Genomic DNA, 18,965 nt, shown 5'->3' with positions numbered 1-18,965 from the left:
AAACACAATCAGTCATAATATTTTAAAATGCACACAAAAAGGTAACTCAAGGTTATATTCTGTATTGACCATAAGGGTGTAACTACGAATAACCTTTAAAAAATAATAAAAATAAAAACTTCATATGGTCAAAAAATTCCATGCTTGAGCATGCATGCTTTGAAAGAAAAATCTGTAGTTTTCCTCTCCATTTGGACGCATTCAATGGTTGCACACAAAGCAAGACATTCGTATTAAGAGACCATTAAGGTAACCAACTAAGGACGCTTTTTTTGTTGTCTGATGAAAATAATACTAATTAATTATAAATACTAAGAAAACAAATACTAAATTGAAAACCACTTACATACTGTTAAAAAAATTATGAGTTGGACATTAACCCTGATATAGCCCTCATTCAACCTCATATAATTTTGCTGCAGCCACACCAATCAATCTATAATATTTTGACATTAAATAGGCTAAATGTGACGTGACATTTGATTGTGTTAGCTGAACAGGATTACACGATGACCTAAAGAAGAAGAAAAACAACAAAATTTAACAAGAAGCAAATATTGAGGGTTGGAGTACTTTCTTTGATACCTAAAGGTGGTCTTAAGGTCTTTGTCTTCTGTGTAACTGGATTCAATTTGAGACATCATCAAGTAAAAATGTATGCCCATAATAATTCAGTAGAGGGTTATAATATGATAAATCCTAATAATTTAATCTCGCTGAAAAGTTTTGGTTATAAAATGCAGTACTGAATATTAATAAGAAATCAGTCAATGTAAATAAACTCCCTGGAAACATTCTTGGTTTATAAATGTCTGTGGGATTGACACAGAAGAGGGGAGTGGCTATGGTTAATATCCTAACAAAAGAACAACAGCTTGTACAATTTTGAAAAATATATATTTGTTTACCTTCAGCACCTATACAGCAGTTGTAGGCCCACCCAACTCCGAAATCAAAGAAAAAACATGCAAGCACCTACGAGCTGTGAAATCACCACTTTGGGTCGGCAATTTCTGAGAAGCACTAGTAAGTGGAACCGTAATCTTCTGAAACCAACCATGAAACGCTTATTTTTAATCTTTTTTTTTTGCAAGGGTTCCAAGCTCTCACACATAAAGGGCAGTTCATCCTCGCCACGACATCAACTGAAACAATCCTATTAGACTTGGCGCGAGAACTTCACATCACACATCGTCCTGGAGAAGACTGGAGTGACGCCTGTGTGCTCCCTGTCCTTTACCTAGCCACCCAGTCAGCAGGGAAATGGAGATCGAGCAGAACGACAGGGATGATCTAGTTTCACATCAAGCAAGTGAGCTGGATCTTTGCCGAACTGCATCAACTCGATGAGCCAGTTTATTCTTGCGCGGTTTCGAGCCAAAAGGGGACTGCTTTGAGGTCCCTGGTTGCTCGTTTTCTTCCTTCTCAAAATACTTTCGTTTATGAAAATATTCACTCTGATATTCAGTGTTCCTTTACAGTGTATCTGCATGCACGGGATGTCCCACTGTATCCCATTTCCGGCATGTTCCGTCCTGATTTCTCCCCTGATTATTCTCCTGCCGCTGACCTCCCGCTCTCAGCAGACCGTGGGAGATGGAGGCAGAGCCGAAACACAAATTTCATCTCACAGGAAACGGTCCAACTTTCCTCCAGCGCGATGCCGTGGCCAGGGGTTGCAGATTTCGGCGACAGGCAATCGGACCGAGCGAGGACCTGGAAGCGAAGCTTTTATCGACATTGGGGCACAGTCACCGAGGTCCCAGGCTCTCTAAATCAAGCAAGATTCATTTTCCTTGGCACCGTTTACTTATTTTTCCAGAAGGAAAAAAAAATAACACAGGGGTGTCACAAAGTGGCTGTGTGGGTCCTGTTAAGAGACAAGAGGACATCGCTGAAGGCCAGACGCTGAGGTCTGAAACAGCAGAAACCTCATTGTGCCCATCTGTTCTGGGAAATAAACTGCTCCACGTCAATGAGATGGCCAGACACCTAATGTGACCTTACCCCCTGCAAACACATCAAATGCTCCCATAAATCTTTCTCAGGCTAAGCCCACGGAACGCCTGCACCTCACTAAACCGATGGCCATGCATGCCGTTCCAATGGTAGTCCATTAGAGTTGGATTTATGACCTTTCAGCCGCTCAGTGATTGGACTTTTGTGCGTCGGTGTTTATCTCTATAAACAGAAGAGTAAAAAAAAAAAAGGGAAAATCACAATATGTCAAAACAAGTAGACTGATTTATTGAGTCCCACTGACCCATGACACAGTTGCCGATTTGGTGAACATGACTTGGAAATAAACCTCATTAATGGAATTAAAATGATGAAGCTTCCTGTCATAATTTAATTATTTGAACTTTAATATACCATTTCCTGTACTCTGAAGAATTCCAGCTTGGTTTGGATATATACAAAGAAAAAAAAATACAAACAGGATGTTGTCATTACTGCTTTAAAGAGCTTCTACTGGAAACCTTGCCCGGGTTGTGTATTATCTGATCTGTGATTAAATAATTCAGTGCATCAGAGCCCGTGGAGCACAAAAACATCCCAGTGTTTGGGTGTGAGTATAATATGACACATCCTCTTGATGTTATGACAGGGAGGTTTAAAGGTTTTGGTGACTGAACACATGGGCTGGCAGAATGGGGGTTGGGGGGGGGGGGAGGGACCCAGCGACATTGGCTAACACTACAAAATAAGACAGAAAGCCCTGGCCTTCCTTCTGTAGCCGATGGGGAAAAGTGGGGAAAAACAAAGAGTGGGGCGGGGGTGGGGGGGAATACGTGTAATAGTATGAATCAGCATTGAGCTAGTTTCCTCCAGATGGCAAGCAATCTCCTATTCCTTTTCATAAGAGGTGAGGAGGCAGCGAAATCCCCCCGGGGAGAGGCGGTGTTTTAGAGAGGGGACGAGGGTCATTGTGTGCATGGTTAAGCATCAAAGCGAAGGAGAAAAGGCAGGCCAATTGCGTTTACGGTTACACACTGCAAACGCAATTGGCCCGGAGCGGAGAGCAGAGACCAGAGAAAGCAGGCCGCTCCCCGACCCGCTCGCAGCCGCCACAGCGACAGGGGAGCCAGAAAAGATTTGCGGTCGATCCTTTCTTCTCCTTTCTTTCTTTCTTTCCCTCACATCCCCGCCCGCGGCTTTGGCAACCGTCTCAGAATCAAAGAACGGAGGCCGACTGTCTCTCACTCGCCGGGTGCGTTCGTCCGTGCTCAGAGCCACTTCGCAGATGCCCTCAGCAGGCTGCTGGAGATTTATCTATTTATTTATTCATCTACTTATTTTGCTGTATTAGGTTTTGATATTTTGAAGTCTCCGTTTCGGGTCTGGAGGGGGGCGGGTTTCGGGGCGAGGGGCGTCATTTGAAAGTCATTCCCGTGGCTCGGCCGGATCCGTCCTCTCGGACAGCTGGGGCTCGGAACCTTCTGATTGGGACCTCGGGGTCAAGGTGCGCGAAGAGGCTCTCCTGCCACCTGCTGACATTGCCATTCCTTGTTCCCGTTCCCTGACCCCTGACCCCGTCGCGCTCGCTTAGCGGCCTCAGACAAGACGCGTCTGGCCAACTGTGACTGCGCCGAGAAAACAGTTCCGCATTCGCTTTCGTGAAACCTGCGGTTCCTGACGTGGTCTGGCAGAGACCAGTCCCTATGTGCCTCAGAAGAGCACGTTACATTACATTACAGGCATTTAGCAGACGTTCTTATCCAGAGCGACTTATACAACTTTTTACATAGCATTTACATTGCATCTATTTATACAACTGGATATATGCTGAAGAAATGCAGGTTAAGTGCCTTGCTCAAGGGTACAACAGCAGTGCTGTACCTGGGAATCGAACCTGTGACCTTGAGGTTACACGACCAGCTCCTTACCCATTATACGACACTGCCGCCCGCATAGCACGCATCTCTACAGTAAATCTGGCAAGAGAGCTCTGTAAGTTCACATGCCCTCCCCGGCTCCAACAACTGGTGGAGGAGATCGCGTGCTTGTTCGATATTCGATCAATGTCAATTATGCAGTCCCCAAGTTCAATCCAGACCAGACGGGGCAACCGGAGGGCACGGGGCACCGCAATGCATTTCAGAGCACAGGAGTGGCCAGCCTGCGTTTAAATATAAACCGCTTTCGGGCACTGTTGCTGTGGAGGCCCCAGTGCGCGACAAACTGACCTGAGTGCCACATTCCAGGGGGAGGCGGGGGTGGGGGCAGCCATCAACCAACAACTATCACAACAGCTCTTTACAGCCCTGCCGAGAGACACAGAGAAAGGGAAACCGTCCTCTCTGAGGGAAAGAACGGGAAAGATCACATTTGTGAAAACAAACAAAGACAGATTTATTGAGTCTGACTGATCTGGAAAAGATGCGCATGACTTGGGAATCTTGAGGAATTAAATGAGTGGATATTCTATAAGCAGATTTCATGTGTCGGAACATCACATCCTGAAACAAACTGAAAAAACAAAACTTTTTTTTTTTAAAAAGAGGCTGAATAGTGTGGCATTGAGAAGATGTCTTGAAAAGCAAACAATGAAAACCATGATTCTCAAAAACATTTTAAAAATGCTTCCATGCACCTTAAATATCACAATAGCCATGCATCGTGAAAAACAATGATGGAATTTCATCGTTTATCATCGCAAAAGTTCATCTGGGAGCTCTAAATGAGCTGGCTGTTTTAAGGCTGACGCTCCACAAAGTTGGGCCAACGCCGCGCAATTAAACAAAATTGAATTAAATGAAGCAGCAATTACTGCTCCTCTGCTGAGTTAGTGTTACCAGGCTGGCCTTCTGCGGCTAAAGTGAGGGCCTCCAATCTGCCTAATTGGCCTGGAGAGAAAGCTGAGTAGCCTACGCTCCCTAATGTGCAGGTGATGAAGAGTGTAGCACGTTTCCGCGAAACAAAGCAATTAATATTTGATTAGCATGTTTTTATGTTCATTAACGTAGTACTGTATCATGCACTAGGGTGCTGGAGTAATCTGACAATTGTTTAAGTGAAATTCTTACCGGGTTGCCAAGCTGTAATTAAGATATAATTAATGTCACTGTATTAATATGTCAACCCTGTATTCATCATCCGCTGCCCGTTTTTGTTCAAACCTCCTCCTGTACTAAAAAGTTTATTAATTTAATTTCTTTGATAAATGATTAAAATGTCACTGAAAATTGTTAATTACACATTAATGAAATCTTTGTAATCCCACAATTAGCTTAAATGTAAGGCTTAATCAACTTTTTATGGTTTTTATTAGTCAGCTGTCACTAGCCCGAATCTAAAGTATTCATTTAACATTCGTTAATGTGACTGATAATTAATTACTGACAATCAATTCCATAAGATGATTACTGGATATTTTATCCAAAAATCACCCTAAATTGAAACCAGACCGTATCTCCTACATTCCTATACGAAACACAGAATAAACATCAAATTTATTTTTTTTTAATATTCACAATCAGAGATCAACGGATACTGATAAGATACCTTCTCCCAAAAACTTTGCTCTGCTGATAAATATTTTGACAATGTCATTACCCAGGAAGGGAGAGAAATGCTGAAATGATTTACTGAACACTCCAACAACCGACACACTACAACAGCCATCTCAACTGTTATTAGTCAGTTGAAACAAAAAGTAATGTGAAAGTTACATAAACATGGTTCTACCAGCTGAAGATCAGTGTTATAATAACTGAAAGGAAATGCAAAATAAAGATTATTCTCAAATCTAGAGCCAGTTAACACAAATGACCCAATAGGGGTTAGCAGGGTGTTCGAGCCAGTAAAGATGCCAACCTGTCATCGCCTGTGTAAGACCCAGTAAGTAAATGGAGATCAGTGGTTCCAATGTTCTTCAGCGAGGCCGTGTGCCAACTGTATGAAATTCGATGTAGGAGTTTGAAACCTGAGGAGCTCGAGAAGCTGAACAACATTCAGCCACAGTGAACCTCATTTACAACAAAGACCTCACTATATTAAGGTGACAGTGAAGTGGCAGACCAAGGAAATCTGATTTGTAAAAACATCTACAGTTTAGTCATGTGGCAGATGCTTTTAGCCAAAGCGACAAAGAAATGTGAATTTCACAAGGTAGGCAGCCCTGCTCCTGGAGTGCCTGTCATGTCTGGTATTTAATGTCTGCACTTGACAAGAGTTTGATCGATTATTATGAGCCTGAATCATATGAGCCTAAATGGGGAAATGCTGAGTATCACCAGCATGAGCACCTGCATTTATTAAGCCTAATAATTAACCCAAATACTTTATTATAGGTTTAGATGCAGCTGAAAACTGGAATATCTGCCACTCAAAAACCAGGGTTGCCTTCTTCCATGGAAAAAAAAAAGCACCACAACAGCCAGGGATAGGCAATGTTACAATCAAATAATGCCACCATCATGGTGCATGCCTCACAATCTGCAAAATACGGGCAGAGAAGGGTTAGTTTTACTTATTAACTTTTTAAATAAAAACATTGAGGCTTGGTCTAAAAAGGTATGCAGAAAACAAGCGAGTGAACTATCGTTCCACCATCAGGGGATGAGTGTAGTGAAGAGCCAAGGCTGTGAAGGGCGATTGTCAGGTGCTCAAAGAGATGGGACAGCCAGCTGGGGAGAGAATGCTCAACAGAGAGGCCCGGTTGGAGTGTATGGTGTCTAAAGATAGGAAGGGGCAATACCAAATGCAGCTTTGTATGCCAGTGTGAATGATTTGAATTGAATACAGCAGCCACCGGAAGCCAGTTAAGTGTGTTCAAAAGTGCTGTGGCATGTGTGAATTTAGGTGGGTCAAAAACCAGGTGGGCAGGAGAATTGTGGACCAACAGCAGTGGCCTGAGATGGTAATTAGGCCAGCAAGGCTTCAAAATTTTGAAGACTTGGTTGAGTGCCAACTCTTGGGCGGGTGGTTGTCGTGACGTGTTCTGAATAGCTCAACTGGTCATCCAGTCACGCCAAGGTTCTTCACTGAGTGGGAAGGAGAACCTGTAGAGCCATCGACAGTGACTGAAGCGTAACCCCGCAGGGGACACTTGGCAGGAAGAACAGGAGTTCTGTCTGTCTTCTGCAGGTTGAGCTTCAGCAGGTGGGTGACTGCAATGTCAGCCAGACATGGAGAGATAAGTGCCTGAACTTACTGTATCTAAGTGTCATCATCATAGCAGTGATATGACATGCTACGAACAGAGATAATTGAGATAAGTGACTTAGTGAAGAAAGGGAGAAGAGGACCAATCACCTAGCCCTGTGGGATAACATTCAAAAGGGAGCAGGAGGAGGAGACAGATCCCCTCCAGACCTCCTGGTACGATCAGTCAAGATATGAGGATGTGAAGCCAATCACGTGAGGGCAGAGCCTCGGAGGCCTATTTATGCCAGAAAATACAGAAGGATCTCATGGCTGACCGTGTGTAATGCAGCAGACAATCCAAGGTGAGGCTGAAGACCCTTTTGTACTGTCAGTAGCTAGACTTGAAACCCAATTGATTGGGTTTGAGGAGGTTATTAAGGGGAACAGTTTGTACGGGTTAGAAGTAGCAGACTGAATTCTACATTGAAAGAAGGCAGACTGAGCATAGGCAAGCAAAGGTGAGGAGACCAAATTTAAAGCCATTTTTTCTTGCATAAACTTAGGCGTAACACTGCCACAGCTTGTTAGGCCTACACATGCGCTTGTTATTTTACTTTTACTGTGCTCCCAAATTGCCTGAATTGTAGTAACATTCACTGTGCAAAGTACCTCACTAGCCGGAAATATACTCACACAACAGTTCAACACGCATCATGTGATGAGTAATTAATACAAAATACAGTAATGGGCAATGAGTCAGATAAACAGCCAGTTACCAGTAAGAAAGTCCCATGAATGGAAAACAGCTGTACATGAAACAAGCTGCACATATTTTAGCATTTACTGGCCCTTTAAAACTGTAAGGGCTTGAAAGCATTCACACCACCCACGGCTGAATCTAGTTTAATGCATTATGTTAAGTTCATTCCTATAAAAGGCATCTCCATTTTACAGCAATAAACATAATGAGTCGATTGAAAAAACCTAACTGGAAGGAATAAATCCCCCTTTGGGTCAGCCATAGCAATTCATAGGCCATTTTGGAAAGAAAATTCCATAGTACTTGATCTGAAAATTTCAATACGTAATTAAGGGTATTGTTAATTTTTGCCTTTAGGTTATTCATTTACAGACCACCATGTTAGGCTTGCAGAAATTGAAAGCCTTTAATGTCCATTATTAATTTGAGTAATTACACTTTTGCATGTTTACTGCATTGCTGATGCTTTCTATTTTTGTCTCATTAAGAAAATAAATGATATGGTAAAATCGCCTCAGTCCACATCTATTGAGTGATTTTGATCCAAGGAAGATTAAAAAATAAAAAACGTCCCACACTATGTCATTAAGTGAATGTTAACAGCATGCTAAAGATTCCCGTGACTCAGACTTTGCTGAGGTTGCTAAGACTTTGCGGTAACTGCTCTAGAAAAAAACCCCAATGAAAATGTTTTAGGTGAATTCTCAGTTTCAATCTTAAAATATAACAGAACGACAGAGATACAAACCTAAGAGTTAGGCATACACACTGACTAGTAAACCAAACTTGGTTTACAGTAAAACCAGAGGAAGCAAGGGTGAAACAAAGTAGCTAGCCAGTTATGTTAACGCTGGGTACTGTATTGTCGTTGCAGACTAACATTCTTTTTAGAAGAATCTTCATGGCAACCCTCAGGTCCAGTCAGGTAGTAGCTAACTGCCTAACTAGTTTGATATAGCTAGCTGGTGCTATCGATGAAGGTTAGCAAATAAATTATCTTTCACAAGTTGTTTTGTGTATTTAAATTGTGTTAAATTGGACTGCCCTTGATCAGAAACTAGTTGGGTAATATCAATGTGTTTGCTTGAAGTACAAAAGATACATACAGGGCTGTCGCAATTGTCAAAGATCTGTGCAGATACACCTTGATGGACAGCAGGTTTAGCTTTAGGGCAGATCAGTTTTATTTCCTGCCTGTTGAGGCTTTCAGCAAATGCAAACATTTCAATTAAAGCTATAGTTTCTGTAATAAATAAACAATGAACGTTATGAGTTTGTAATGAGCTCTGGAATCTGGATCACAGCTAGTTTGTGTCTTGGTAACTGACACTAAAGGATACCAGCTACAAAAAAGAACAGCCTGTTCCAAAAATAAGGCTTCTGTAAGTATACAACTCAAACCAATGAAGGATTCATATTCTTAAAACTGACGTTATATAATTTTCTTAATATGTAATTTCACATAACTGTCAAATTTCAAAGCTATTTTCATGTCACTACAGCCCCACTAACTCTGGGTCATCATCACTAAGTGCAGGCTAATTGTCCTTTATTTGTCCGCAATACTTGCAAAGCCCATTAAAAAGCCATTTATTGGATATTGTGGAATGTTAGCTCCTTTTTGACATCCTGTAAAACAGTTATAATGGCAGAAGGAGGACCACTGAAGGAGCTAAACTAAACATATGCATTTTATGTGCATTCACCAAATAAGAGTGACAATAAAATACAATCTCACTGTTGTCTTTTAGCAGAGGTGTAACATATAATATAGCTGGTATAACATTTAAATACGCCTTAGCAGCGTGTTTAGTTTTCCGTGCAACTTATAGAAACACCATAGGAACTGGCACCTTTTATCGAAGCTACCTTACAAACTACTTGCATAATGGCCCACATTTCCTGTCAGAGATCCAGCTCGTCGAAACCACAGCGTACGCACGCTCGTGCATGTGAGCCACAGGTTCCTAGCCTCATCACGTTACCTCCTCGCAGGGCCGCCCTTCATTCGAGAGCTCCAGGAAATGCGTTTTTGGCTTGAGGTGCAAAAGAGTGCAAAAGAAACCCACTGTTTACAATCTGCGGCGTGACTCACAGCTTCGTGAACCCGGACGACAGGGCAAAGCGGTTCCATTTTAATGTCTTTTCCTTCCATTTACATCTGTCGGCTGCCGGGGGTTCATCTCGTGTCATGAGTCACCGTGAAAGAGTGAAAGGCCGAGACACTCCCTCTCCGTGTGCCTTTCTGATCCTAAAGGAAACCTGGCAGGAGATCACAGGCAGCGTCTGAAGAGCTCGCTTGTCATTAGTCATTTTGCCACACACAGCCATTGCTAGCTTTTTGCCTTCCCTCTCTCCGTCTCTCTCCGTGTCTTCGAGGAATACGGTCACAGAGTAGGGTCGGCTGTGTGTTACAGTCCCTGCTGCTACTGGATTTCAAAACCACCTAAATAATGGCCAATCCCTCAGCAGACTACAAGCAATGTAGCCCCACCATTCGTAGCTTCATTAAGAGTCAGGGGTTTAGCCAAATTCAGACAAGTTCTTCAACATCTTAGATTCTCTCCTTCTTCTCTAGGGCTCTTTACCAGCTGGCATGTTAATTATGCTGCAAGACGACCGATACATGTAGCCTACATTACACACAAATACGCCCACGATCGCCCATCCAAGCAACTCTACTATATCAATCATCCAGGGAATCTTTAGCGCTTCATTTAAAACCCTCTCAAAGGTGCATGAGAAAACGCTAAGAAATGCTGGTAATTACAGGCTGCGTTTCTCTAAATAAGCAACTGCTCTCTAGACTCTGCTCGGAAATCTTAGTGGGATTGTTTTCCATGTTCCCAGGCCCTTACGACTGTCTTCGTTCAGTTCATAGATTTTCTCAGAATTTCTTATTTTCCTGTTCCAGCCATTGCTGATTACAGCCCGTTCCTAAGATATCAAAAGACTTGATGTTTCCACCTTGCATTCAACAGTATTTACTGGAACTGACAATTTTGGCACCTGCACACCAGGTTTCTGCCTTTGATGAAAACCTCCACGTGGAGAGGGATCATTAGGAAAACAAGACACCCCCCCCCCCCCCTCCAGACGAGGTTCCTGTCTGTGGTGTAGACCCAGGGGGACAGTGTCACAGATTAAGGCAGATGGAACAGTCTGTCTGTGTACCTGCCACAAAAGGCCCCCGTGTTGTAAAACCCTTGTAAATCCCCCAGCGAGGCAACCCAACGACAGGCACTTCCTCCTCTGAAATGTTTCAGCCATATCCCCATGATGCGAAGCTGGAGGAGATGAACAACGGCAAAAGAAATCAAAAGCTGGGTCAAGCAGTTCACACTCACCGCGGCGACTCTTTTCAAGGCAGCAAATCTTCTTAAAGTTTTCCATCCCGCTTCGCTGAAGGCGGGTCTGAGACTTTTTCTTTCTCTCCCGTGGCTTCGTCTGAGGTCAGAAAATCCCTCGTTCCCCGCAAAACACCTCTCCGTTTCCGTTCTTTTGTTTTGTGTTGTCCCGTGCAGCCCGGGGTTTGACAAGATGCTGGGCCCTCATTTTCCAATGCAGTTCAATCACCTTGTGGAAAACAAAGAGGACACGTCAGAATGCACGCTATAGCCGCGTTTCCACCAAAATTACCCGGAACTTTCAGTCCCAGGAACTACTTAACCAGGAACTAAAAGGTTCCTTCAGCCAATGGTTGTCTGCGTTTCCACCGGGGTCTAAAGTACCGCGAAGATTAGGCAAATTAGCCCACTGACCTTGTCGCTGGTCCATCTGTCATATGATTTCTTCTGTAACCCCATACTACCACCGAAGTAGCCTACATTATTTTCTAATAACCGGGACAGCCCGGAGGGGTTTATTCCACTTATATACAACGGGTTACCAACAATGACTATATATGGTTACTTTTGTATTTATTGATTTTCATATATCCTCTCAAACACATTCATTAACAGCAGAAAACATGCACACGTTGTAAACAATTTGCTGTTTTATTACTTTCTCGTCGTCAATTCCATATAGGCTAATCGCAAAATGACAAGAATACAACGAAAACTCGGACTTGCGTGAAAATGTAAATTAGTAGTGGTACAGCCACCGTTTGCTTTCCTTCGAAGTTACTGCTAGCCGAGCAACGAAGTGTGCCCTCCAAATGCGAACCATGCACCATAAATGAGTCCATAGTCTTCCTGGTCTTTTCGTGGAATTGAAAAATGGCAGTAAAATTACGGCAGTCTGAAGATTACTAGAATTAACCTGTTATTTTACCCGGATAAAAAGTGCGGAAGGTGATTTCCAGTTTGCTTGTACTGTATCACCAATGTTAATTATGCAGAACTACCGCATACCTCACATAACTGTATCAAACGTTTTGAGTCAATTACAACGGGCTAACAAAGAAAATCCGGAAGAAAATATTCAGCAACCGAATTAATCCGTTTGAATGTTTTGGTAGCCTACGTAATATGCTGTCCCAGCACGAATGCTTAGCATTTTATAAAACGAATACTAAAGCAAGAAAAGAACAGAAGAGCACACGTTATAATTCCAAGACGTTGACAGGCTATAACCAAAAGTAGGCTACTGCGCCGCATAACATACAAGTTTGATTTGAAGTTATTATGAAAATAAATTGGTTTGCCGCTGCATATTTTCAAACATGGCGGGTAATGGCGGAAAATAAATACAACACAAATGCTACGAGTACTCGACCAATCAGAAATGTTCAGCGCTGCAAGCTCCACCCAAAAGGTTCCTGTACTTTCGGAAAGTACTACCCCCCGAGCAGGAACGTTTTGGGGGGTAAAACAAAGCCCCCAGAACTACATTTAGACCCTAGTTCCTGCGGTGGAAACGCACTGAGTTCCTCAAAAGGTTCCTAGTTCCGGGGTATAGTTCCTGCGGTGGAAACGCGGCTTATGAGAAAGTGTTTACTTTGAATGCATGAACCGTGCTCTTCAACTTCAATAGCTAGAGATGGGTGCATGCTGATTTTCAGGATCACTTTTTGCCTTTTTCTTATTTTCATTCAAGAGATCAAGAACTTGTGCAAAGATAAAAACTTCTCCACCCTTTCAAGGCCTGTAGATGCACTGCATCAGACAGGGCCTTTAAAATCAAAACGTCTCGTCCAAACGAGCGACAGCATCGTGTAGAGCTCTGTTAGGTTTAACAATCCGGCAGCTGCCAGGCAATTGCCCTGGTCCACAAGATGAACATAATTAAGTTGCCAATACAGGCTCTCAATCTCGGCACTTGGCGCTCATCCAACACACAAAACAAAATCTGTTAAGCAATTATGAGAGATTTGTAAAACATGCTCCTCCAGGAGCTGCTGTCAGGAGAACTGTGTGCAACGGCAATGCAAACTCTTATATTTCTGGGTTGGGATGAGATGCTTGCAGTAAACTGGCTTCACTACTGTCACATCTGTCTTTTCTTCTGTGTGAAATTCTGAGGTGTTCTGAGATGTGCATGTGGGATTTTGGGCTAGGGTGTGATTTACAGGATTGAATGTGACATAGATTAAAGTGAAATGTGGATGGTGGTGCTGTTTCATCCATATATGATTTATTTAAAAATAGAAGAAAAAGAAATGAAAAGGAACATGCTGTATGAACATGGTTTAATACGGGCATCTTAGGTCAGGGCTGACTAACACTGGAGATCTACTGTTTCACAGGTTCTCATTTCAGTCTTAATTTGGCACAACTGATTCTTCTAATTAGCAGCTCAGTGAGATCTCTAGCTAATGAATGAGGTGTGCTTTGTTAAAATTGGAGTGGAAACCTCCAGGATGGTAGATCTCCATGAACAGAGTTGGGCAGCCCTGTCTTCGGTCATGTTCTTTTTAAATTCCTATAGGCCTACATTCAGTATTTTAGTATCTGATTGGTATTTTGTCTCAGTTTTGTTAAACACTCCCTTAAATGATAAAATGTATAAAACAAACAAAAAAAGCTCACAGTACAGAAAAGGTGCAGACCTTCTGTTCATTGTTTTCTTTACGTAACTCACTATGATTTACATATAACAATGTTTAAATGTGATATTTAAATTATCACACAGATGAAAAAATAACTTGATCTGTTATATTTGACAGGACACACGTGTCGATTTCAATGAAAAATATGTGACGTTCAATGAGTGGTTGTGGAGAACAGATCTTAAAAGAACCTGGCAGCTCAGAGTCCATGTCTTCATTCGAATCACAGAACTTTGGATGCTTGGACCAGTCCCAAGTACTCCGTTCAAGCCAGCAAGCAAACCCTGACGTCAAAGTGATTTCCTGAACAGCTGTTGTCAGGGTGACCAGACCCATGGTGAGGAGACCAAGTTCAGATATCAAGTAATGGCTGCTAGGCTGATAAGGGCCCGATTAACATTCCCTTAACCGTGGTTGAGAAGCCAGCTGTAAGAGAGGCCTATCTTCTTTGTTTGTCATATACTTTGTTCTCTTAAATCAGACAAGACCGCTTTATTTTTTTAAGCTACTTTTTCTTTGCAATCTAGCCATACATTTCCGGTCTCATCACCCACAGTGAAAACATTGTGCAGGGAAATACTTGGCTGTGTGACATTGTCTTTGCTGCCAAAAAAAACTGAGACTGGACGGTTTCTGGTGGAAAGAGAAAGTAGAGAGGCGCGTGTGAATGTGCGGCTACTGTAGGTCGGAAAGTGATGATGTCATCAGGAAATAATCTGGCTGTAAAAACAGGCTGAGAGGAAAGCAGAGACTGAGCTGGTGCTGGTAGGATGCATTAGGCTCTGTAGTAGGTTCTGTCTTAAATCTCTCCAACTCTCTCGCCCCTGGACCACTTGCACACTGACTCACCTATGGAGCACAGTCTGCTGGGAAATCTGTTCAAGGTTTAAAAAACCCGTACAGTACGTGACTGGGACAAAATGTGTTTTGTTTTTGCTTTTCAATGGGCAGTCATAAAACTGAAGCTGACTGTACATGGACTTTCCATATGCATCACAGATGATCAACTTGACTACATTATTTTCATGCTGAACCATGAGCAAACCATGTTGGCAAATGGTACAGGAGTATGGTGTGATATAACATAGGCTAACACATGCAACTGAGGTGACACAGACATTCATTGTTTTCAGAACCTTACGTATGTTGGCTTTTCACCATATTGTACAAATGTGTTTTAAAATAATCCTGTTCGCTAACATAAAGTGTGCAGCATCATGAAAGACAGTTCTTTGCTTTCAATTAACCTACAGTAATACCATGAACCAGGACAACAAGACAAAAGCAGAGGTGGAAAATCCAGGTTCGGAAAGTAAAATTCCCCTCCTGTATTTTGTTCCAAACACCTGGACTTGCCAATTTGCACAATTCTTCCACCAGGAGGTGGAAATAATTAATGAAATCAGTTGGCTGAGTTCAAGGGTGGAAGAAACACACGGCAGCACTTTCACTTTCTGCCCCCTGGATTTTCCACCTCTGGACAAATGTGAGATTATGGCTTTGCGCAGCAATTAAGTTCTCATTTGCCTATGGTAAATGAGAGGGGTCAGTGGTTTTCCATCAGTACAGAAGCCGCAGAGCAGGAGAGCGTGAACCTGCTCTGATCTGCTCTGAAATCAGTGCGATGCAGATATTCAGGGAAAAAATGCTCGTCACACCCTTCCCACACGTCAGTGCACACAAGCGGAGCACAGCCTTAGCCTGGAGTCGGAAGCATGCGGGTGGAGGCTTTTACCGTCTCCCGTATCAGCTGCTATCCAGCCCCCCGGACAAACAGGCACATTAAAAGCCTTCCAGCTGAGCTGTAAGGGACAGATGAGGAAGAGCAAGAGAGGAAGAGTCATTAGAGGGTAAATAAACGCTGTCGACGGCCAGGGGTGTTGAAAGAGATCATTCCTCCCGGCGGAGATTCCTCGCAAATACACTTCTCTCGCTCTGCCAACGGTTTTGTCCAAGCCAGGGGAATTCACTTATCTGTTATTGAGCCTCTGACATCTTTATAATTGAAACCAATCGCAAGCAGTTTAAATCTAATTTTAGACAATGAGAGATGACACCACAGCAAATCTATAATGTCAAGCTTTATTTAATACAAAATATAAGATATGTAAGACTTTTAATTACCAATTAACCATGACAGTCACCTCATCTTTAAACAACAGCTACATTCACACCAAGAATATGTTGGTTTTTATGTCAATGGGATATATGATGAAAATACAGATGATGAATATCAATTAACAGAAACAAAGCATTGGCTGATTCAAGACAAGGTGTTCTGACTAACTTATCTTTGGCCTTGTCTTCTCATTTTGTTAATATTACTCAAATTTATTAACAGATAACATTACTCAAATTTACTGAACCTTCATGATACAAGCATGTTCATAAGATGTCTTTGGCAGTTTTTTAGTAAGGTAACTCTCAGTTTATACTGTATATATTCTGCTTTGCCTTTTTACCTTACAGTTTTTTTGCAATTGTAGATTTATTAAGTCTTTTTTGCCTTTCGTCAATTGTGTTTTAAGGGAACGTTGTTCTGAACTGTTGCCATGGCTGCTTAATGCTGACATTTATGATGACACCATCACATTCCCATTTTCCAATGCACTAGAAATCGCATAGCCGATATGCCAACCCTTCCTACACAGGTATCGCTGCAGCTGAGAAACTTGCACTTCCAACAAGCTTGCCCACAAATGACATGCCAATTTTCTCAAAGAGTGCCATGCAAAGGCACTGTGGGCCATGCAATATACTACAGTGCTTTCTACAAAAAAGGCACATATCTCACTGATGACATGCGGTACCCATAAGCACCTGGTGGGTAACTAGGGGGTTGATTTCTCAGGGGTAACCAGAAGAAGCCCACCCTTCCCTGGCAGGACAAATCCATTTGTGGCTTGCTCCTGTCAGTCATGGGTCACCAAATTTATAACGCCCAAACTCAAGCTAACAATGTCTAGGATATAGAGCTTAGCCTTCACTTGTTGCAGTTGCCTTCACCCTTGAATACGATATTAAATAATGCTATGATACAATACATATGCATATGCAGAACATCCATTCATTCACATGCTCAACTGCTTAAATATTTTTATTTTTGGAATAGATGCTTCAAATATTTAATCTGCATATTCCTACTCGGTAAAATATATGTAGTTGACTTAGACGGCTCATTTGCATTACACAATGCAAAGCAGCGCGCTTCCATTCTCTATCTGAACTAAATTGACATGCTTGAGATTTTCACTTCTCAAGTCAAGTTACTAAGTCTAAATTGTTCTTGGGGTATGAATGTGTGAGTGAATGATGTGATGCGGCCTTGCAAAGGACTGGTGACCTGTCCAGGGTATATTCCTGCCTTCCACTCAATGCCTGCAGGGATAGGCTCCAGAGACCCCCCCCCCCCCATCCCAAAAAAATGAATATATGGATGAAAGTCAAGTTATTACCACATTCAAGGAAATTAATTTAATTGCCGTTTCCATGTACCTTAACAGACAACCACAATATACAGTACAATACTGTACATGTGTGTGTGTGTATATTTTACATAAAAAGAACCAAATTGATACAATCAGAAGACTGATTTGAATGCTGTGGACTCCTCATCCTGTCTAACCACCACATCCTCGTGCACATACAGTCCTGTGTGCACCAGTCCAGTGTAAGTCAGGAGGAGGAAAATGTGACAAACAGTCCTTACCTATCTAGACTGATCTGTAATTTTTAATGTATAGGTATGGGGCATGCCGCCCTGCCAAGGCGTAACTTGGCGAGATGGCATACCTGCCATCCCAATGTATGACGTCTCCAGCATACCTTTATGTTTAAATATTCAACTAATAAAATACATTTTGATTTACTGAATAGCAAACATCATAAAACCCACTAATGTAAGGGGAGGTGAACTCATTATTGTTAGCATATAGCCTAATCAGTTATCTAATTATGAGTTGTTCCATACATTTTTAACAAAAATCATATCATGAACTGACATATACACATCTAATTTTCACAAATGTGCTATTTGAGATAATTACATCATCTCATAAATTATTAATGGCTTAAATCATACAAATGTGGTCATCGTTCTTATATTACTAAGAATACTTTGCAAACTTAAGTGATATCGTAATATGTATTACAAGCAACGATAAAACCAGTGATAATGTACTGTATTCTTATAGCCAAAGCACTTCACTGCAGAGTTTTGAGATAGAATAAGAGGTCTCAATCCTAAACCTACTAGCAGCGAGCTAACGTTTAGAATAAAGTCCCTGAATTCACCCGAATGGGATAAATAAGATACACAATGACAATATTTGTTGTTTTAAATACACGATTTCGATATATTCCATTTAAAAGAGGTGTGTGACTGTGTCAATTAACTAGTTTGCTTTATTGTTTTGTTCGCTGTAGCTACTTTGCACATCACGCGTGCTAGCTATTTCTGCTTCATATTTTCTTTACATCCTTGACAACTAAAAGGCTAGCCAACAAGCTTGACATAACATCTCAAAAGCGGGGTTTTCAAAGAGCTTACCCCTTTCTTCGGATTGTCCCACTTCTTACGTGGACACTGATATTCCATTTCAGGATGGAAATGTCTTCAATGTGGTAATAACACTTTCGCATGATGCTAAATCTCGACCTCTTTTCCATGTGCTCAGACCACGCGCTCAGCGAAACGTTCTGCATACAGTCTGATACAGTGCGTGACGTCATGGTTTAGCAGCGCAATCACGACGGAACTGTGACACAAATCCCGCGGAGCATGAATGATTGAAATGGAACGTCTGTGGCTCTCGCCTCTGTTGCAGTCCCGCATCATTAGAGTTAAAACTCTATAGCCTAGCCACCAAGTTTCATATTGAAATTGGCGGGGCGAAAAATTCAAGCCAATAATGTTGTTGGCACATGTATTACTTGCAAGGAGCGAGGCAAAAGCACATTTTATAGGCATATCGCTCTGATTCATAAAGCTGGAGTAGGGTGTCGCATAATTTGCTTATGCGATCCCATATATTAGAGATTTATTGAATCGTGAACACACTCGCACACGAGGCGAAACCACATGTAATGCATGGTTACCCCGGCTTTTTGTTCTAGCTACTGTCA

The 18,965-nt window shown here is 42.1% G+C and overlaps 1 long non-coding RNA gene across 7 annotated transcripts in view; it reads right to left on the bottom strand.

Moving 5' to 3' along the window:
* Positions 1-18,646, bottom strand: part of LOC135252579 (uncharacterized) — a 52,551-nt gene extending 33,905 nt beyond the window's left edge. Inside the window, exons 1-3 of one of the 7 annotated variants that reach the window (XR_010329433.1) lie at positions 18,391-18,646; positions 11,197-11,425; positions 9,945-10,457 (exon numbers count right to left, since the gene is read on the bottom strand). This is a non-coding gene — a long non-coding RNA (uncharacterized LOC135252579). Of the gene's footprint in view, positions 1-9,009; positions 10,458-11,196; positions 11,426-18,390 lie in introns of those variants that run through there. The other 6 variants (XR_010329429.1, XR_010329432.1, XR_010329428.1 and 3 more) reach the window with 6 other exon arrangements.
* Positions 18,647-18,965: the final 319 nt, after the last annotated feature.

Source organism: Anguilla rostrata, chromosome 4, assembly GCF_018555375.3.
Source record: "Anguilla rostrata isolate EN2019 chromosome 4, ASM1855537v3, whole genome shotgun sequence".
In the NCBI taxonomy this organism is placed as follows: Eukaryota; Metazoa; Chordata; class Actinopteri; order Anguilliformes; family Anguillidae; genus Anguilla; species Anguilla rostrata.
This window is presented reverse-complemented; position numbering and strand designations above follow the sequence as displayed.